Source organism: Coturnix japonica, chromosome 1, assembly GCF_054131305.1.
Source record: "Coturnix japonica strain WE chromosome 1, WE-NBRP24, whole genome shotgun sequence".
NCBI classification, from domain to species: domain Eukaryota; kingdom Metazoa; phylum Chordata; class Aves; order Galliformes; family Phasianidae; genus Coturnix; species Coturnix japonica.
Genome location: NC_140663.1, coordinates 169,042,561 through 169,065,005, shown reverse-complemented (window position 1 = coordinate 169,065,005; position 22,445 = coordinate 169,042,561). Strand labels below are relative to the sequence as shown.

Genomic DNA, 22,445 nt, shown 5'->3' with positions numbered 1-22,445 from the left:
TTCTATGAAAGAAAATATCTCAAGTGATAATCAGCCTGCTGACAAATCACTGGCTTAGACAAGCAGTCATTAATAAGCTGCTCTGAAGCATCAGCTACACTAGTTATAAGAGCACAAGTATCAATCAAGCAATGTTAACAGAAACACTGCTCGATACCAAAGCCCGTCTGAGCTGAGGATACTGGATGCCAGCAGGCTGAACTTACAGAAGTGACCGAACTATTGCAATGATCTCATGGTATCGGGTCAGAACTTCTGTTGTCCCACAGACCTGCCTGGATGCCATCTAAGCAAACAAACAAAGCAGCCATCAAGCAGACAGGACCTCTGCGTGCAGCTGATTCTTCTGCTCTTATTCTTTGCAAATTCAACCCAGTCTCCAAGGCAAACATTTCACAAAGCATAAATGGAAAGCTCTGGTGACTGGGATGGCTCTTGAAAGAGAAGACAATAAAGCTCAAGTCTTAGAAAAAAAATGCATTCCTTCTGCAAGCTGTAGCATTAGAATTGCAATACAAGACATATTTAGAGAGACCAGAAGTGGTCGGTGAACTTCATAATGGAACTGGATGGAGCAAATACACACCACACACTGTTCCAGTCTGTTTAAACAAATAGGACTATTTCATTACTAGATGTTAACTCTCTTTCAGCAAATCCCCAGCTCTCTTATGGATCCAGGGAGTGTCTTCAGCATTTCACCTTCTGTAGTCTGTGCCGCTGTGGTTTCTTGTCAGTCTTTGATTTCTTCTGGAAAACCTCAAGCCTTTTGCTTACCCCTTCTGTTTCCATTTTCCTCCTGCTCTGGTAACAAGCTTTGTTACCAAACTCTAAACCACTAAGCAGAATAAAGCTTTACATTTGTCCCTGGGACAACTAGATCTGCAGAGCATAAGTATTTTCTTATTGTTTTCTGTCTCTACCATTAGCACACATCAGTGGGTTTTATATCTGGATTACTCACATGACCTAAGAAGTTATGGACAGTAAAATCCTTCCAGCCTCACTGTGTACCATAGTAACTAACAGGAGTTGCCATGAAACCAGTCTTTCAAACAAGAAATGTATGCCTTGCTCTACACAGCATCACTTGCTACCCAGACATTAAAAACATTAAGTCTCTTTTGACTGAATATTTCATTCTGAAGCAAAATTATACCAAGTTAATGACATACACTAGCTAACATCTGACGACTTAGAACATAAAGCCTTCCCGCAAATGTCAACACCACTTGAGTTGCAAGCTGATGCTCTCCAGTTTGGGAACCTGGCATCAATCCCAAAAACGCTTCCAGTATGTTGGGTTACTTGGCTTTGGTACAAGCAGGGATGGACTTGCAGAGAAACAGGCCCAGTTTTGTTGGTAGATGAGCCTTAGGGTTCATCTTAATTGACTCATAAAATGGAAGCAGGGAATCTCTACCAGTTGCTGCCAGGCTCCTGCTGCCATTTGGAGCCCAGATAGGAGGCCACAATCACAGAGTTTCTGCAGCAGACAGCTCTCACTCACAGGAAAGGTTCAGCATATAGCACAGCTGGTATATATTCCTGTTGACATGAAACAGCACTTTAAAAAGTGCTCCACTGCAATGAGACAAAGTTCTGCAACCAACACTGTGCAAGCAGGGTAAGAGCCATCCCAGTCAGCTTCCATGTCTCTGACCAATCACCCAAGGACTTCAGTAGGAGGCACATGACTGATCAGTTATGGACATGAAGGAGCAGATATGGAAGGAGCAGACAGCTCCAGCCAAGCATCAGTGCCAGAGCCAGGATCATCATCAGGATCTCACTAGCAGAAAAAAGCGTGCACAGTCCATGACAACAAACCTCATGTTTCTGATCTCTGTCCTTCTTTGGCCAGTAATGACTCTGCTCACTGGAAAGGCCAAATTCAGACAAGGAGAGGAAGGAATTAATATAGCACTGGCTGTAATTAACAAACTAGTTACCACTGCCTCTTTAAAATATCTCAGGTCAAGTCACTATCAGAAAGGCAATTAGAAGGGTACTGCAAGAAGGCTTAAGGGTACTGTAATCTTGTATAAGCACATTTCTAAGCTGAGAGATCAACTCATTCTACAGAAGAGTTGAAAACTCACTTTTTCTCCTCAACAGAAGCTGAAAGTATTCTTGCCATTCCCGGTTACCCTTGAACATGAGCGGGTTTGCTGCCACACCTTGTGTGCATCCCTCAAGCTGCTTCCCACTGCCAGCAGCTGCTCAGCTCAGCCCAAGCACCTGCCAAAGCTGGCAACGAACACCAAACTTGTCCAACTAGTGCTTTTACTGGTCAGTGATTCCCTCATCTGGGAGATTTGTCTGAACACCAACAGAAGGGATTAACGCGCTGCAGCAGAAATGGAATATCCACAGCCCACAACAGCATGGACAGCAGTCTGTAACTTCATCTTCCTATTATAGAACTGCATGGCGTGATGCAGTTTTATTAAGTCCACTGTAGTAAACTTACCCCCCAAAAGCAGGAACCTGCTGGCTTCATTGCCACGTCAAGAAAGGGAGCACAGGCTGGATACAGTTGTTTGGAACATCCATTTCACAGAGTCTGCCCATCCAGCCCTGCAGTGCTGCAGCTCAGCACTAAGAAACTGGAGTTTTGAGCAGAACAAAAGCTTAAAAGTTCAAGCTGCCGAAGACAAAGCTAATAATGTCATTCTTCAACATAATAGAAACTCACCAAGTTAGCACCCCGCTCCAAGTCTAGCTAGTGCAATTACACTCCGCCCTGCCCATCATCCAAATTGCTTTTTATATATAGAAATGCTCTTCATTATCTGGATTAAGTTATTCTGAGCTATTTTGCAGAGCTGACCTCAAAACCTCAGAGCACAAACGATCAGATTTACCAAAGTTACTCCTATCAGCGCCGATGCATTTGGCAGCATCTTCAAGCAGCCAAATATGGGTAAGCAGAGGTAGCAGCGAAACAAGGGAACTCACAGCCTTCAAAATGCACCGACAACCCTCCAACCAGACTTCACAGCAATCTGTTGTCTCCTTTTGCACAGCTGACTGCCTCCACCGCACTGATGCTGCCGGGCATCGGATCTCCTACAAGTAACACGTGCACAGATTTCATTTAGCTGCACTCAGTGTAATCACACGTCTAGACGTCTGAAGAACTTATTATCATCCACATTACAGCATGAACTTATTAGCCACCTTAAGCTGAATAGTTTCTCACCACAGCCCAAATTACAAGCATTTGCAAATCACTTTGGATTAACCTGGCCCCTGGATCCTGCGACTGACACCATCGTGCTTCTGGAACTGCAAAATAGCTTGAAATTCAAGCAAACAATCCAACAAGGATTAATTTTTATCATTTAAATTTCCCCCTGGGGCAATGCGTGTTACTGAGACATTAAAAACAAACAAACAACAGAACGGCAGATGAGAGCGTGCAGCATTCATATTGCTTGTCAGCAGTAGGGAAAAGGACACAAGATCAATATGCAGACAACACTCTACAGATTGCTGGAGCGTTGAAAAGCCTCTCAAACCTGTAGTTCAGAGTCATAGAATCATTTAGGTTGGAAATAACCTTCGTGATCACCAAGTCCAACCATCACCCAACACAAGTTCACCATTAAAGCACGTCACCTGGTGCCACATCCACATGTTTTACATACCACCTGGGACGGGGACTCCACTTTCCTGAGCAGCACTTTCCAACCCCTAACAACCTTTTTCATGCAGAAATCCTTCCTCATATCCAATCTAAGCCCCTCCTTTGGCACAGTTTGAGGCTGCTTACTCAAACCCTATGGCTTGTCACCTCAGAAAACAGACCAACATTAGGACACATCAGCATGGCGAGTAAGTTGAGGGAGAGCTCAAGCCACCAAACCTACCAGCCTGTTCGTTATTTGAGTTACCAGGCTCGTTACTTGAGGGCCCAGCAGCAGCCAGAGCCACCGTGAGCAGGCTTAGCAAGAGCTGAGATGGAGAGAGGCTGCCAGCACAAGGAGGGAGCAGCTCCTGGCAGAGCTTAAGGAAGTGTGATGTGGCCCCGCCAGCAAGTTGGCTGAAATAACAGCGCTCAGTTCTACCTTAATTAACGCCTAGCTGCTGCACAGACCCTGCTTTATTTCCTGCCTTTGAAACCACACCAGTGATTTTTTTATTATTATTTTAATGATTGAGCCATGTGTAACACTGTTATACAAGCTCCGGGTAAAATTTAATAAAAGCCTTGTTTTGGACTTCCTATGGAGCACAGATTTACTCCGTAGCTGATTTTACCTCAAGGTGAAATACCACATTTTGGATAGGAATTCACTTTCCTGCAGCTCTAAGGTCTGGCCATCACTAAAGCAGCATCATCAAGGTCACCAGTTTCTGATGGGATCTGGCCAGCCTGCAGCTAAATGGGAATTCTCAAAAACCAGACGTCTTCCAGAAGGATCTTGGGGCAGGTTTACAAAGGGAATACTGTGTGCTCAGAGCTGTAGATGGGGTCTCCAAAGACCTCAGAGCCACATGGAAGCTCTCCTGACATCCAGGCAAAGCTCCAGCTCTGCCACTGGCTTCTCTCATGCTTTCCTTTTGCAGGTTTATCTTCCCTGCAGAACACTATCAGTCCCTCAAATAGCCACGACATGGGTGCAAGACTTGGGCAAGCACAGGAGCAGCACTAAGCTCCCACAGGGTTTGCTATCCAACACACCTGGCACTTCATGTCCTGAGGGCCTGGATGCAAGGAGAGGGCTTCCAAAAAAAGCCTGATTGTAACAGCTTCTATCCAACAGCAGCAGTTACTGTCCAGCACCATTTCAAACTGTTTTCAAGGACAATTATTACACTACTTTTTAAAAGCTAAATGTAAAGAGATAGTTTAAAAAAAAAAAAAATCTTCATTATGTGACAGGTTCCAAAGGAGCAAAACGTTCTGTGCAATCAATTGTGTGGGTGACAAAGATGGATAGAGCAGAGATTTGCCAACATGACTGAAACAGCTGAACCCTAAAGAGCAAGTCTGCCCAGAAGATGACCGTAACACTTCAATCCCGACCACATCTTCCCTCCCTCCCTCCCTCCCTCCCCCAAAGCCATTTCCAGCAGCACAAAAGCAGCCTCAGGGTAGAGGGAATATTCCAGCTGCAGGACAGTTCAGGCACTGAAGCTCTGTGGGACCATTAACACAAAGAAGCAATGGTTACCTGCTTAAAAAATAAACTTAATTTGTGTGAGGTGTCCCCTTAATGCAACAAGAGCAACTGAAGCCAGAGAGGAGTCTTTGGGTAGAGCTCACTGTGACACGAGTAACTTCTGCTGCTGTGTTATCAGATGCTTTGGGTCACCCAGCCCAGCGCTTTCCAACAGACCTTACAGAGCTGAGTGGAAGCGCAGCTGAAGATAATGCTGGGAATGTTACGTTTGAAGCCTTCGTGTTATGGTGACACTGCCGTCATTTCAGACAGCACCAAGAGTGGAGAAAAGCATTAAGAGAGAAATTGTTGCTCTGTGAAAAATGGATTTTCACATTACAGCATGAAGCCATTCTTAACACCGTAAGAATTTACCTCAGTCTATTTCACCGTAGCAAAGAATGATGATTAACAAACCCAGGCAACTCCGTTTTCAAGGGTAAAGGCTTTTAATTACACACATAATGATACGGAACTATTAAGTTGCTGTCCGAAGTCACTTTAACGTTATTCTTTATTGAAGGTGTTTGGCTTTTTTTTCCCCCCATATTACAGTCTGAATCTGAATTGACCCATCATTACTGCAGCATCATTTACCGTAAATGTAGCTTTGAGAGTCTCCAAACTACTCACAGCATTTGGAAAATGAAAGCCATCACTGAGTACTGCCAGAAAGTCAGAGACTGCAAGGCTGTCAAAGCAAAAAGCCACTTCAGTTCGGTTTGCACTACTCTGAGGACTCGGATACAACACGTAATCTGCACTAGAAGCAGAAAGCCACGGATTTCTGCACCTGCAAAGGTAAAGTTAAACAGAGACAAGGTGATGGTATTTCAGCACATCCGGTGTTGCAGAGCAATACAATCTGCCCTGCATGCAGCACAGAAGCAGGAAGAGAATGGAGTGAAAAATAAGCAGACAAGTCCTCTTGCACTGTGAACAGGTGGGCAACAAGTAATATTTCCCTTTGTCGATAAATAATCAGTATCAAGACAACTTTTACAACAGGCAAAATGATGAAGAAACAGGACTGAAAACAAACAGGTCATTTCTGTCTCTGTGTGAATTCAGATCCCAGGGGAGCTCTAAAGATCCTGGCCATTCTCTATCTATATAGCCACAGATGATCTTGCACATAAATGCAGTAAAGCACAACAGCCAGCGTACGACTCCATGTTGTGTGTTTGCTCAGCTGTTTTCCTAACAACGAATTTTCTCAGCTGTTCCTGACAATAATCCTTTGGATGCAAAACATCTTCCCATTGTGCTAACAGAAATTCAGACAGTTTCTAAACAGCCACAGCAAATAAATAAAGCACTGACCGGTGTCAAACCCCCACAACTCGCTGATTCACTCCCAGCACTTGGCCTCTGACAGAGCGTGCAGCACAAGGAGCAGAGCGTGAACGTTCCACCTCTGTTTTCCAATGGCGCTGCACCGGGGCCGCGAGCCCACCAAGACCTGGTTTGTCACTGATAACTCAGTGTCACAAACAGAACTGCCGCCACAGGGCCACGGCTCTCCTCCCCTGGGGCTGCCAATGACCTAGATGGGAAACGCTCATTTCTGAAGTGCAGCCACGTGTTCAGCTTGTTACTCCTCCAATTCAAACTACTGTGAGACAGCATCGCTATGAACATGTTTGAAACAGAGCCCTAAGACACGGCAGGCAGAGCGCCCATCAGTCTGAAGGCTGATGTTACAGTTTGGTAATGCAAACATGGGAGTTGAGCAACTGTCACTGCTTTCCATTTTAATTCTACTGTCATTAAAACTTTGGCACTGAGAATTCAGTCCAAGCTAAAACTTGGCAGGCAAAAAAAAAAAAAATCCACGGCCACAGCAAGAACGGATTGTTAAGTTAACATAAAAACCCACAGGTTGGGGGAACATGGTGTGGAGGGGAGCAGTGGATTCTGACTGACAGGTGAGAAAAACTGGACAACAGCTCCCAAGATACAGGGACAATATCCTGAACCCACATCTGCACTTCCTGACCAGAAGACGACCCAAGCGTGCTGGACTCCAACTTACTCACGCAGCAGTCTCTTCAGGAGGCACAAAGGAAGCTCTTCTCCTTCCAGTTCAAGTTACAGAACTATGTGCAATAGCAGAGGGTAAGACAGATGTTTGTGGGGCTCCTGAGACCCTCCCAAGGCAGTCCTGCAGGAGAGAACGGGCAGCACTACACTGACAGTGGACTCATGGCCTCATAAAGTCTTTTGGAGGTATGTGCTGGTTTAAAGCAAGGTGGACACAACACCAGAGCCCGCTGAACAAGGGGCTGTGATCTCAAACTCACTCCTTGTTCGAAGTTCTGGTTTTTCAGGCTTTTCTTGGCACAGATGGATTCTTGGTAGCAGGCTGAGGAAAGCCTGCAGGCACTACGCCTGCCTTTCCCTGCTTGTCCACGTGCCAGGGGAGGACAGTGTGACAGTGGAGATAACTAAACCACAAGGGAGTCCACCCAAACACAACTGCTGCAGTGGGTGTCTGTGTCAGGGGAGCCACTTTAAAGTAAATCCATCTCCCCACAAAAGGGGACTCCCTCAGCTTCTTGTTCTCCAAGCAGGGCGTGTGCTTGCAGCCTCATGCAGAGGTGGCACGGCCAATTTCATTCCCACTTCTGTGGCCTTCTGCACGCCCTTGTGTTTGATCAGGGTAATCAAGTCATCAGTGAATGGAATAAAAGCCACCTTACATTAGAACAGCACCACTGGGAGGGCCGGGACTTTCCCTGGCAGCCAAAAATTGACGCTTTGCCCAAATTCCTTTCAAATGACAGATATGGTCTCAAACATAAGCGTGACAACAATGCAATCAGGACACCTCTTTTGGGGGGTGGGTGCGGGGGGGAAGGGAAAATAAGAAGTGAGGCTTGCAACAGGATGGGTATGGAGTTTTCCTATCCCATTCTGTTTACTTCCCATCTGAAACCTGAAGTCTTATTAGACTTCACTAAACAATCCCACAAAGCAGCAGGCTCCCCTACCATGACTGATAGCCCCTGTTTGCAATTGTTTAAGGAGAAGGCGCGTAATTACACACAGCTGGATTAAGCTGATCAAATCCCTTTTAGCATCTGTCAATTTACACATAACAGGACAGTGTGACATTAATGCAAACTAATTCAAATGCAGAAAGCTAAATTTAGGCCTAAAAATAAAAATAAATAAATAATGATAAGAAGAAAAATACAAGGACAGAAAGAAGTTTTGTACAGCCCAACCAAAGGGAGTTTCCCAGCAAAGCCATCCCCTAAGCACCAGCTGCCTTCTGCCTCTGCAGCACCGGTTCTGGCGCTGCCTATGCACGTCATGCTATTTGCAATCCTACTTGCAGGAGTTTCCATCAGCTAAAAACTCAGAAGCAAAAGCAAACAGCGTGGAGCAGTGTGCGTAATGGAAACAAGCAGAGGCAGTCAAAGGATATCTCTCAAGTTCCTCTACAGCGTTCAGCAAACAGCTCTGTGCTCAGTGCTGTAACCCAGCCAGCAGTAGGTGCCAGCCACCTTCTCTAACACTCAGCAACGGCAGAACTTTATATACCCTATGTAACACTGTATAAACACAGGGATGCAACAGAATTGCTAACCACAGCTAAAATATATCAATATATCATATATCATGGCATACAAGCCACTTCAGAGCCGGTAAGACCATATGTGCAGTCCCTAAGAGATCTTGGGTGGAAGCCAGGAATCTTGTTATCATCAGCAGAACTTTACTTTTCCCCCTTCGCACAGCACTGACTTCACCTGTTCTGCCTGTGTAAATACATGGCTTCCATTTCTAACGCAGGTCCTGCACTGTCTGTACACCAGCTGTGCCTTTCCCAAAGGAGGAGATGAGGAGGGTGCAGAAGCGACGCTGTGGCCCAGCAGAACCCATCTCTACCACCAGCCCTGCCAGCGCTGCAGCACGGCAGCAGGTAGGAACCAGCATCTCACAGAGGCCTAGTTCACTGATCCCGGTTTCCCCACACTGCAGTTTCTTGGTACTCTCCCTGCCAAAGTCAATCAATTTGAGCATCTCATTAAAGACAAAAAACCCACCACCCAAACCACTGATTTTGATTCATTTTTAATGACGTCTCTGCTTGTTGAGCCTGCTGCTCCAATCTGGTCTACAAGGCCATTTGTCAGCTGCCCTGCTCAGCCACCAAAACGCTGAAGGACACACAGGATCCTCACAAAAGCCTTACCCAAAAAGGCAGCAAGAATTCTAAACAAACCCGTTCCCCAACCATGAAGGTTTCCTGAAGAATCAGTTTCTGTCAACAGGGGGAAGAACCAAAAGGAGACAAGGAGAAACTTTTTAAACACGGGCAATCCCAGATTAGAGTGCAACCTGTTGGAAAACGTATTAAAACGCAACACTTGATTAAAACTGGGCAAAAAGAAATAAGCCCTCCACTGTTCAATCACCTCCGTGCTCAGCTCTCAGTCAGCCACCCCGTGTGAGGGACAAATGGCTGTGAGACCACCCTTATGAGCAGCTCCATCAGTTATTCCAGTTCACATTCTGGTTCCTTTGGCAGCGCAGCTATTTTAAGTCACCCTCCTAAGCCAGCACTGCTGGTAATTCTTCTTTTATGTTACTCTGCAATTCTTCAAAGCATCATAAAGGCAAATTTAATAAGCACCTCAATTTGTATTGCTTTCTATTTATAATGCTGCAAGCACCTGCTGCTGCTGCTGAGATCTAAGTAGGTATCTTTCTTACTTTGTATAGATTAATTCACATTAATCTCAATAGCTCCATCTTTCAGAGCAATTGCAAGAAACACTCCTCCGAGCTGTTGGGTTTATGGGCTGTTTAGTTGTTTTTTTTTTATTTTGGTGGTGGTTTGGTTTTTAAACATTTCCATTGAGATCCAACTGACTCGAGAATACAATTCATTTCCTTTCATTGCTCACATTCATTTGGAAGGGCATCGTCTGGAGCACTCAGTCCAGCAGACCCTTTCTTCACCACAAAAGCAGCAGGCACACAACAGTGACAACACTTTGGGATGCACCCTGAGCCTGTAGCAGTGTAAATCACAGCATTAGGATGTGCGGATGGTTTGGGAGCTGCGCATTTGCAGGGCATGAGTGTCCACAGTCTGGGAGATGACAAGTTTGGAACATATTTGATGTGAGCTTCTCTCTAATGGGGGGTATTTTAGCTTTTGATATTACCAACTTGCCTGCGTAGACCAACTGGCAGCTAAGGCTTTGAAGCACAGAAACCCCCTTTCATTGCCTAGAAATTCCCTTTCAGAGGGGCTGAGAAACCACTAACCCATTCTCCACTGCTTACGGTGTTAGTGGATGCAGCCAGAGCCCTGGGCTGTGGGCATCCTCTCATCTACAGCATCAATGCTGATCCTTCTTGCTGTTATTTCATTCAGCAAAAGCACAGAGAGGAAGTTTAACACCATTGGGGGGGGGGGGGGGGCGGGAACAAACATGTAAAACATGGAGGTGAGTAGGATTAACGAGGCCCAGACAGAAAGAGCAAGAAAGCCCCCGTAGTGCAGGAGAATAGCAGAGAAAAGAAAGGAAAGAAAAAAAAACACACATGGAAGGAAACGTTGTATGGAAGTGAAAGAAAGGCTAAAGGAGTGGGTGGGAGAGGCAATGAGAAGTCAGACATCCGCTGCCATTCTCATCACAGCTCTGTGGCGCTGCACACTCAGCAGCTGGCACATGAGGTCTGTAATTCTCACCCATCTCCTGCCTGTGCGTTTAGGTGCGATATTGCACGCTTCTCTGCAGCCTGACAAAAGATCTCTCAGCAGACTTCACAGGGTGTTCCGAGCAGAATTTCATCTCACGAGCGACTTGTAACGCTTCAAACTCTGCTCCATAGGGATGCTGTGCTATTTGCCTCTCCGCGGCCTTTAATATGGGCCAGCCCTTAGAGTTGAACAATTTTAAGCGTTCCTATTAAAAAACATGCATCTTTCTCCTTGGAAGAATGTTTTGATGATGTTTCTTACCATCCCAGTTTTACAAAGGTTGCATAGTAGAGATACTCCCCAATTCCAGGCTGATAGCTAATCATTATTTTTAGCCTTCCAAGCAAATAGGACAACTTAAAACGGCGAACACTGCTCTATCTACCCATCCATAAATTAAGAGTGACAATAACAGATTATTACTCATTCACTCACAGTGTTTGTTTGGCCCTGGGAGAACTGGCTTTACTCCAAGAGCTGACAAACACTGGTTAATGTACATGTAAATGTGTTCCTTCTCTTGATGCAGGCAATTTCACAGAGCAAAACACCGAGTTACAGCTGACCTCAGTTTTCCTGCCGATGCCTGTTTGGGACGTGGGGCCGCTGAAAGCCTTTGGGAGCTTTTTCACACCGAGTCACCAGGGAAAAGCCACCATTTCTTTACAGAGTGAGACAGTTTCTCTTGGAAACATGAAAGCTCTACCTTCCCCACGAGGTAAGCCGATAGAGACTGGCTCATGTAAGGTTCCTGTACTGATTTGATAATATTGACACATTCCAAAATGTTTCTTGCTAACTGCTCCCAACAGGCTGCTCCCCAGCACCAGAGCTGCAGTACAAGAACTGTAGCGCCAGAAGTAGATTCAGACCCCAATGTTAGATATGAGAGCATTCAGAAATAGCACTTCTCTGCTGCTGAAAGTGAAGAAGGGATTTCTTGCCCTTTGTTTTCCAGTGCAAGTGTAATGGAAAAGAAAACGTGGTTTTCCTCAAACTAATCTGGACTGGAGGACAAAGAGCGACTAAGAAAAGCGATGGACACAGAGATAAACAGACCACATATACAGAGAGAGAACCAGGCAGTGGCTTAGCAGAGCTTCTCGCTACCCACCAACCCAGCACCTGGATACACTAAATAAGCCAAGGGCAGAAACCCCTTCACCATGGGCTGTCCAAAACCCCACGTTGAAAGATTCAACAGCTCACTTGGTGCCTTTGGAGGCAAACAAGATGGACAACACACATCACCTCCTGCACAATTCAGAACTTCTTTCCTACAAAGGGCCAGAGAGGTCAGTAGATATCTAGACGTATTCCTCCCATGACCCGGATCCATCAGCCACTGCTTATCCCTCCGTGCAGCAGAGACGTGAGATTTTCTGCAGAATTAACCAAGCCTTGAAGCCAGAGCTACAGCGGCAATGCCTGCATCTGAGAAGGGAAAAGGAACAGCACTGCCCTTTCCTACTGTCCCCACATGCCTGCCATCTCACCTCCCTTGAGGCCATGCTAATGATTCAAACAACTGGAGAGGGCAGCAACAGGTCAAAACTGTCCAAAAACATCTGAACAGAAGTAACACAAGATTCATATATCTCAGAATAACCACCACAGAATGGAATACAAATCATTTTGCATTGGCAAAGTCTGCAATAATGTGGTGGAGCTCAAAAAATGTACAGCACTTAAAAACAGTGAGGGTAGTGGCAGCCCAAATTCCTCTCCTTCAAGTAAAAGGAAAGACAGAAGATGGTCAAAGACTGATGGGAAGCAACAACTACCAGCAGAAAATGCTTTGAAAAGATACAGAACTACTTAGGTGTGAGAAGAATCGAAGAGGAAGGAAGCAAAAGATGTTCACTTCCAGCGTGGCCGCCTGCCTCAGCTGCTACTGCAGTGCTTGGCGGGCTCCAGGCCACTCCACAGACACGAGCATCTCTGCACACAGGGCAGGCTGCAGATCTGTATTTTATGAGACGTGCAGCTGCTGTTAGAATTACTCTTCCTGATACTCCCTTTTTCAAGAGAAAATCAATGTAGACTTCGCAGGCCATCACATTAACTAAAGCTACTTCTGAAATAGAATTTTGGGCGGTGAATACAACAACTATGGATTTGTTTTAAGTCACAGAAGATCACAGAGATGAATACTGCTACAGCAAACACACTCTGCTGTCTGACGGCACTCGTGGACCAAACACTGCGCCTTTAGAGCTGCTTTCACACAACGCACGCTCTCTCCCTCTTGTCGCGCATTACCGCCTGCGTGACACTTCCAGACCTCACAAGGAGTTCTGCTGAATGAGAGGCCGACAGAACAGAACAAGTCGGTGTCAGGTTCAACACTGAAGAGGATTTTAACATTTATTACAGGGTATCACTTTGACTCTTGATGTTATACGTGGCTGAGATGAACGTACTCCTGGCAGAGCTGCATGAAAAGGCACCTCTCCAGAAGGGGCGACAGCACCATTACCAGACCAGCCACCAGTCAGACACTGGGCAGAGGTTTGAGCTCATCTGGAGAGCAGACAGCTAATAGGATTTCTTAATGGGCTTCTCTCAGTTTCACTGGGGCTGATGCACACTGTATGCAGGATTCCAAGGGATTTTCTCCCCACATAGTGCCCAGCGTTCCATACAGCGTGCCATTATCATCTTGCCATTATCATCTTGCCTCACGCTTACATAACATACTAGACGGAAAGCCTCAAGTCACATGAACAGTCACAAAGAGGTTAATCATTAAATGCAAGCTTTTCCAGGGCAGCAACAGAGCTGACCTCTTGAATAAATTGAGCTCGGATAAGGTAGCATCGATTTTCCTAAAGAGGTTTCATTACTTAACTCTAGATTGTGATTTCTTTTGACAGTCTAAAGTCAAGAGTAAATCCAAATGCTTTTCCTACCCAAACAGCAACCAACTCATTATGAATGCAGAGAATATGACAGACCTCCCTCCCCTTCCCTGCTCTCTCCTCTCCAAGAGAAATTGAACTTCACAGACCTTCAGACCTCACGAAAAAAAAACAACAAAAAAAGCACCTTTTAAGAACCCTCATCTTTATTCCTTCCAGCACTGAAAGCCCAATGCAGATTTTCTCCCAACTACTTTTATCTCTGCATTGTTCTTAACGCTTCCTTAGAAAAGAGTTTCTTCAGCGCACAGGTGAATCATTTCCATTTGGTGCAAGGAGCCCCAGCCAGATAAAAGAAACCAGGAAGGCATTTGGATACGCCACACAACCTCTTAATCTTTCTGATTAATTTCCTGCTTTAGGTCGCTGTGCTTCCTATTTTCATGTTTAAGAAGAAAGCTGTCCATCACAAGCTTCTCCATTAAGCAGAAGAGCTGCTTCTCTACTTTGTTCCAGGAGGATACGAAGCATCCATAAAAGCAAAGTGATTTGTTTCCACTTTCCCTCAGGTACCCTGAAATGTTTACTGAGCCACAGCCAGCGCATCCTTGACCAGCAGGGCATCCAACAGGCTCAGGGCTGTGCTAACTTTCTGAACTCACCGTTCTGATTCACAGCCCTGGGATTGTGAGACTTACCCATGTAACGTGTAAGAAAAACACAAGCACTTGCAAATCTTTTGGAGAAAAGGGATGTGGTTTCTAACTCTCCTGTTTTGAAAGCTTTGCCTCTTCCACAGTTAAATCTCCCCCGAAGCAGCCATCGCTGACTGCATTCACTTGGAATTTTTATGTAAACAAGTGCTGGAATATGAAATGCGGTCAAAAGGAGGATATCAAATCACAGGATATATACATTCCACAGCCTGTACGCGTCTCCACGGAGAGCGAGAACACAAAAATAACTGAACGTGGAAAAGAAAGGAAAGCAGACAAGAACGTGGAACCTTTTTGCTTAAGGTCCCTCGTGCCCTGAGAATGTATTAAATGATGTTCGAGCACCTGAATTGCTGAGAATTACTTCAGAGATGGCTCCTGCTGCAGCTTTTTCTGCTGGAATATTTCACTCTGGCTGTCAGCCAAATCTTCACAACACTGATGCCAAATAAATGATACCCAATTTCAACGACAGATGCTGTTGTGTTGACACATAATTGATACATTTATATTCAGGGCTCCCTGGAATTCTATAACAGCAACACTTTATACACAGAAAATATTACCCGCAGCAGAACTCCAAGGGACTGGCACGTAGCTTTTACGAGGGTGGATAGTGATAGGACAAGGGGGAATGGTTTTAAACTGAGACAGGGGAGGTTCAGATTAGAGATTAGGAGGAAGTTTTTCACACAGAGGGTGGTGACGCACTGGAACAGGTTGCCCAAGGAGGCTGTGGATGCCCCATCCCTGCAGGCATTCAAGGCCAGGCTGGATGTGGCTCTGGGCAGCCTAGTCTGCTGGCTGGTGACCCTGCACATAGCAGGGGGGTTGAAACTGGATGATCATTGCGGTCCTTTTCAGCCCAGGCCATTCTATGATTGCTGATGCTGCTCACTGCTGTACTGCAAAGACATCAGTAACTATTCAGCATTGCAACAGACCAGCAAGTTTCTAGGGCAATGGAAATAGAGAGAGATGGCTCAGCAGTGAAAGTTAAGAGGCTCCACCAGAAACCAGTTTGTTCATAGAAACAGGAAGCCTGGTAGTTTCCAACACAAGGAGCACATCCCCTTCCCGCAGAGCTTCTAACTGTGCAGGAGATGGAGGTTACAGAAACGCCGCGGCACTGCACTAACAGGTATGTCTGTAATCTCATTCTCTATTTGACTTCTTCGGCTTCCTAGGCAGGAAACGTGTTAGCAGCCCTTACAAATGTCTTTGGCAAAGGGATGCTCCAAAGAAAATACCATATATCCCCCACCTCATGTGTGCACGCCCCTGCAGATAACTTGAAATAAACTTCCATAAATCATATTTATATTGGAAGGCAAAAACACCTCCCCAGGATTAAGGAGAAATTACAACAGGAGATAAAGCAGATGACAATGCAGCCCGTGCCTACAGCCTGACTTCCCTTTATTTGCAGTAATACGGTATCATCTTATTTTCACACAACAAATGAAAACATTCACATTCATTGAGAAACACACACCCATCCAGCTCAAAAGGAAACAATCCCACATCTACTGAAGTTGGACACGAAAGGCTGCAGCAAAATGACACCGCAGAGCAGAGTTTCCTGCCGTTTATCCAGCCTGTAGATGCGGCTCAGCAAATGTGCAGCGTCAAAAACCCTGCCGTGACACTGCTTCTGAATGAGAATATTGTTGCGTTACGTTACGTGGGGATCAAGGGAGTCTGAAGCTGACAGATGAACAGGAATCGCTACCTGGAAAGCTTTTCAATCCCTGGAAAACACATTTTGTTGGCTGTTTCTTAGACTGGATTTTAGAAGACTGAACACAGCCCAGCTTTGGCAGCTCACAGCGCCCTACCTCACACCCAGGTGCTCTCCTCGCTCTTCTGCAGGTAGCACAGGGAATCTACTGATAAGGCCTAAACTGCACATTAAGCAGAAAAGCTGTAGGAGCCAATGGGTTCTTTTCATTGCTGCAAAAGAGACACTGGAAAAACAATCTCTGCCAAGTAAACATGTCCAGATAATGAAAGATTAAGCAACAAGCGCAGAGATACCTTAAAAATAAATGAAGTAAAGTACGGAAATCAGCAAACAATCAGAATACCTCGGCCCACAAAACAACCTCAACAAGGCAATGAAATGTTCCAGTGTCACCATGGACAGAAGCTCCCCCTGGAGCTGGGCACCCCAGGATGAGGACAGCATGTGAGCAAACCTCCATGGAGTTTATCAAACCGGGACAGGGCACATCTAAGTGCCAACCTTCCATGAACCTGCTCAGAGAAGGCAATAAGCACGACAGCTCCAGCTCTAAAGCTGCAGCCATTCGTTGGAGCTGCACTAAGCCTAAGCTTAGAGGCCTGTCTCTCAGCACTGCATTTTTACTGAGCGCAGGGCTGAAATAACAAAACTGGATGGCTTACAGGCAACATCCAGCCCCTACCTGCTGATCTGAGCGCAAACAGAGAAGTGCAGGCCTGAGAAGTGCACAGTACAGCTACACACCAGCTCTGTTAGCAGCAGCATCCTTAGGCAGGGAGGAACCCCGTATGTATGTATGAACTGTATGTACTAACATAAGCCATTGTGCTCAGAGATCACTGCACAGTGACCTAACATGGCAAATGGATCGGCAGCAGAAAGGAGCCCATTCCAGCTTTTAAAAACACCAGACTTAGAAGCAGTTAGCGCAGTCAGATGGCAAAGCGAATCTTACTTACACAGACGCTGCTTTTTGTCCTGCTGAACGTTTGTCCAACTGCTGTGAGGAACAATGGAGGGAAGGAGGGTGAAATCAGCCCAGCTTTGAGGCCAGACTTCAGAGCACGACTCCCAAACCTAAACATCCAGGCAAGAAGTTGACACACAGCCCTTCCTCCAGGCTAAGGCCCTTCAACACACGTAACTCAAGCCGCCAAACACACGTCCCTCATCCTAATCCCACAGCTAAAAGCTCCACCTATAACATGTCAATTCCAGAAAGCATTTGTTTTTTGTAATGCTGTGAAGCATTGCCACCAAACCCCCCTCAAACGATTTGGATGGATGCTTATATCACAGTTGCTGTCCTAAACCATCCTGGAATACAGCAGTAAGCTTTCCCACTCCAATGTGGGCTGCAGCACCATGGCGGGTGTGCTGCATTTACACTGGGACCCAATGCAGTCCATTTACAGCAGGACCCAATGCAGACCCAGCACAGCTCTCTAGAAAGTGGACTTTAGGGTTTCAATAACAGGTTTATGCAGTATGCCTTGTGGCCAGAGAACGGCTCTCTGTGTACACAAAGCCAAGGTGCCAAACAAAATCAAACTGACAGAGGGTGTAAAAACAGTGAGACCAATTTATAAATAGAAAGCAGTCTGAGAGCATGACAAATATACACCCCGAGGTCTGCTGCATCCAAGGCATGATTATCCATATTGCTAGCACAGAACAAAGCCTGGAATCAAGAAGGGCTGTATGCAAGGCTTTTCTGTTTGGCAATATAAGCCTCATGGAGACCTATTAAAGACCCTAAGACCTTTAGCAGAGTGACTAACTGAAGGCAGACGCTACCTGAGCACTGAAGCCACCTCAGCCTGCTTAATCTTCACCCCCAGTTTAGCCATCGTACAGCTACAGCTCAACTCTATCTGTGCTATATTTGCACTCCTCGTAATGTTTTTAGAGCTACTCACGGCGCAGAGAAAGAAAAAGGCCCCATAGAGCTCAACAAGTGCTTGTGTACAAAAGTACCACCACAGCAAATAGCCCCAACCCAAACAAATTGGGTTTGCTTCTGCCAGAGTCCAAAGGGTGCCAGCATCAGTAAGTACAAGGCAAACATTCTGCACCCCCCCAACCCCAGCAGCTCATTTCAGCCCAGAGAAGTCATCTGTGCCTGCAGCAGGGCAGGCCACGTTTCTGCTCTTCACGTGACAAAGACACAAACACATTTGCTTAGGCAGAAGCAGCTTTTGCACTGACGCTGCTCTGATTTTCCACTCTTTTTTTTGTGCAATACAGAGACAATTTCTGAGCAAAGCCTTTGGGGAAAGAGCGCTACTCCAAATCACTGGTCCTCTGTCTGGCACAATAAGAGCAGAGAATGCAAATCAGCTGGAAAAAAAAAAAAAAAAAAAAAAAAAAAGCAGCTGGCAATCAATAAGAAAGGGCCAGTATCCAAAAGTAAAGCTGGGTTCCTCTAAGGATAAGAGTTAAAAGGCAAAAAAAATAATACAAGAAGATGAAAGTAAAGGAAGAACAAATGTAAACAGTGTTGTAGCAGGGAGGCACAGGAGGAGGAAAACAGAATCTAATGATCCAACTGGAAAAAATCAGACAAAATGTGACAAAGAGCAGCTGGGGGTAAGAAGGGAAGAGCTGCACACACAACTGGATGCATGGAGATAAAGTCTAATGCAAAACACATGCAAGCCAAACAAGGTAAACTACAAATGGTGAAAGGGAGCAGATAAGAGGTTGGCCGGCACTAAGGATGAAGGCGGCAGACACTAGTTCATGTTCCAGCCCCATTCCCAGGCATTGATGAGTGTGGTAAGGAGCAGCAGCACTCCTGCTGCACACCTGGCCAACCCAGCAAGCTGCAGCCTCTCGCCTCCTGACCTGCTGTACAACCCAGTGCCCACCTGGGTGTGCCAGAACCCATAGTGTGGGCAGTGGTATCTTCTGTACTCACATGAAACTGCAAGGAAAGTCTTATCAGTGCACTGTAGTTACTTAGATTAGGTTTTGACCAGCATGCTGATGGGCCACAGGGGGGTGTCTCTGTCAAGTCACTGATGTATTTCAAATTATGCTTATGCTTTCACGACTCCTATAAAGAAAGGCTGAGGGCTTGTTTAGCTCAGAGAAGAGAAGGCTCTGGGGAGACCTTGTTGTGGCCTTCAAATATTTGAAGGGAGCGCACAAACAGGAGGAAATATGACTGTTCATGAGGGTGGATAGTGACAGGACAAGGGAGAATGGTCTTAAACTAAGACGGGGGAGGTTTAGGTTAGATATTAGGTGGATGTTTTTCCACACAGAGGGTGGTGACGCACTGGAACAGGTTGCCCAAGGAGGCTGTGGATGCCCCATCCCTGCAGGCATTCAAGGCCAGGCTGGATGTGGCTCTGGGCAGCCTGGTCTGGTGGTTGGTGACCCAGCACATAGCAGGGGGTTGGGACTGGATGATCATTGTGGTCCTTTGCAACCCAGGCCATTCTGTGATTCTATGATAACCCCCATACAGAACAATTTCAATGCCCTGTGTCCCACGCTTCAAGAAATTCCACAAGACTTTTAATGACCAGAGTAATCACAAACTTCTAGTCACGCTGACATCTAAAAGCATAGAACTCCCATTTTAAAACAGAAAGAAGTAACTACCTTATCCGCAACTAAAAGCAGCACAAGAAAGAGTGAAAGAGATGCCCTTCCACATTAGCGTGGCCTATTAGCCACAAACAGGATTAAGAGCTCAGCAAATCCTCACAGAGCCCACATCTGTCAATGCAACTATTTCCCATATGGACAGAAAGGAAGGAAACTTCTCCGGCTTTAACGAGCACTTACGGGAAAGCTGATACTACATCAATTAAGGAAAAAAACCCTAAAGGAAGGGGGAGAACAACACAGAACATCACAGCTGTGGAGGCTCCTCAGGATACAGCACCTCATGTAACAAAACCAGAGGAGGAAACTGTTTTCCATCACACACAAAGTACCGCAGCCAGATTTACCATCCAGTCTACCTACCATCCCATAAGACAGCTGATATCATCTGATCAGCATGTATATATACATACAGGAGCATTCCACTGTCCAATGCACAGAAAAACATGATTAGATTGGGTTAAAGAAAAAGTTGGGTTATTTTGCCACCATGCTGCTCTAGGAGTGACCAGAGGAAGCAGCCTGATCTCACCTGTTAGCAGCCCATACCTCCAAATGTGCAGCTGGTGAGTGTGACCGACAGCCACCTCACACGGTGTGAGCTGTGCTGCAGCTGATGCTCTAGGGCAGCTTCTAAGCCTGAATGCTCCTCTCCAGACACATGCAGTCATGCAGCCACTGCTAAGTATAGCTCCAGTGCATTGGTCCCACCAGTCACAGCACAGACAGCTGCTTCACACACTATCACAGAATCACAGAATGACCCGGGTTGGAAGGGACCTCAAGGATCATGTAGTTCCAACCCCCCTGCCTGGCAGGGCCATCAAACATACACCTTTACTAGATCAGGTTGCCCAGGGCCCTGTCCAACCTGGTCTTGAACACCTCCAAGGACGGGGCATCCACAACCTCCCTGGGCAGCCTGTTCCAGGGCCTAACCACTCTCCTAGTGAAGAACTTCCCCCTAACATCCAACCTAAATCTTCCCTCTTTTAACTTAAAACCATTTCCCCATGTCCTGCTATTGTCAGCCCTTTCGAAGAGTTTACTCCCCTCCTGGGAGTAAGTTCCCTTCAGGTACTGAAAGGCTGCAATGAGGTCACCCCGCAACCTTCTCTTCTCCAGGCTGAACAAACCCAACTCTCTCAGCCCTCAGCCTGTCCTCATAGGGGAGGTGCTCCAGCCCCCTGATCATCTTCATACACTAAGGATTGTACAAACAGGGCTTTCCAAACCCACCCTGGTAGCACCTGAAGACACTCAGCTCTGTCAATGGCTCACTTTTACCTCCATCTATCAGTGCCGCCCGTACCCATCTGTACCATCTGCATTGGGTCAACACCTTCACCACAACCAGAGTGAGGAGCACAAACCTCTGCAAGGTGCTGGAAAGAGCTCTGCAGAAACAGGTGGTTCTCAGAATGTCGTGTCATAAAAGGAGAGAATCAGAGAATGGTCTGGGCTGGAAGGGACCCCCAGGGTCAGCCAGGATCAACCCCCTGCCCTGGGCCGAAAGGGTGAGCGACAGCTACACCCACAGCACTGCGGGGCAGCCTTGCTTCTACACCTCCCACACACCACAAGGGAAGGCTGCAGCCCAGTCTGCTCCAAGGCAGAGTTCGTCTATCTGAGAAAGCCGGCTGAGGTTTCCACGCGCAAATGCTTGAGGACAGCCCAGAACTGCTCTCCTCCTAACTTCAGCCCCGCAGTAGCAGCAGGCCGATACAGGAGAGAGCAAGAAGTTATTATTAAAGCACTCACGAGAAACTCATTCCACTGAGGGTTTGCGGACAGAGCCGGGAGGGGCCGGTACGGATATCGGGAGGGGACCGCGTGAGGGAGAGAAACCTCCATAGCACAGAACGTTTCCTTCCCCTGTTTTAACGGCCGATCCGAAGCTCGGGCGCTTTAGAAGCACGGAACGAATCTCCGGGTGCCCAGCAGTAAAAAAGAGAAGCAAAGCAAAGCTCCGGGTTGCGCTCCTGGCAGCGCGCGGCGGGGAACGAACGGGAGCAACGCGTTAGGAAACAGAACCGCATTTCCACGTTCAGATCGGATCACCGCGGTTCAACCCCAAAAAAACCCAGGTCACCCTTAAACGCTTTTCTGAGCTCCCCCCCACCAACAGGCTGTAGGAACGCGGCTCCGCTCGTCTCCCGCACACAACAGCGCTGGCGGCCGGAGAGCTGAGATTCCCACTAAAGTGAAGGCAATCAGGAGCCGCGGGGCTTCCTAACACTTCTCCCGGTGGATCCCCGAGGGGCTGCGGCTCATTCCCGGCAGCACAGCCGCACACCGGCCCGTCCCGTCCCGTTCCCCCCCACGTCCAAACTTTGCTCTTCCTCCCCGCGTCGCTCCTCCAGCAGCGCCGGGAGCCGCAGCCGGCAGGAAGTCGGCCCGCACGGAGCCCCGCCGGCAGCGCGGCTCTGCCCGGAGCTCAACGCATCGTCCCCTTACCCGGAGTTGCGTTCGGCTGATTGAGAGCAGCACAGAGCGAACAGACCGCCGGCAACTTCCCCGCTCCGCCGCACGTGGTGCCGGGCTGGGGCTGCGCTCCGCTCGCCGCAGAGGACGTGGCAGCTCCCTCCTCCTCTCCCTCCCTCCTTCCCC

General features: G+C 47.0%; 2 protein-coding genes across 19 annotated transcripts in view; one reads left to right on the top strand and one right to left on the bottom strand.

The window, feature by feature from the left end:
* Positions 1-14,947, top strand: part of DEUP1 (deuterosome assembly protein 1) — a 65,115-nt gene extending 50,168 nt beyond the window's left edge. For 8 of the 9 annotated variants that reach the window (XR_014942246.1, XR_014942250.1, XR_014942248.1 and 5 more), the window contains 3 exons: positions 8,973-9,102; positions 11,426-11,614; positions 11,709-14,947. The gene's annotated coding sequence lies outside the window, so the exon portion shown is untranslated. The remainder of the gene's footprint in view (positions 1-8,972; positions 9,103-11,425; positions 11,615-11,708) is intronic. The other variant, XR_014942244.1, reaches the window with a different exon arrangement.
* The window catches only part of SMCO4 (single-pass membrane protein with coiled-coil domains 4), a 46,273-nt gene extending 23,828 nt beyond the window's left edge, over positions 1-22,445 (bottom strand). For 4 of the 10 annotated variants that reach the window (XR_014942252.1, XR_014942253.1, XR_014942258.1 and 1 more), the window contains exon 1: positions 22,293-22,445. The gene's annotated coding sequence lies outside the window, so the exon portion shown is untranslated. Of the gene's footprint in view, positions 1-2,473; positions 2,648-2,961; positions 3,073-6,494; positions 7,987-17,176; positions 19,000-22,292 lie in introns of those variants that run through there. The other 6 variants (XR_014942254.1, XM_085536479.1, XR_014942255.1 and 3 more) reach the window with 5 other exon arrangements.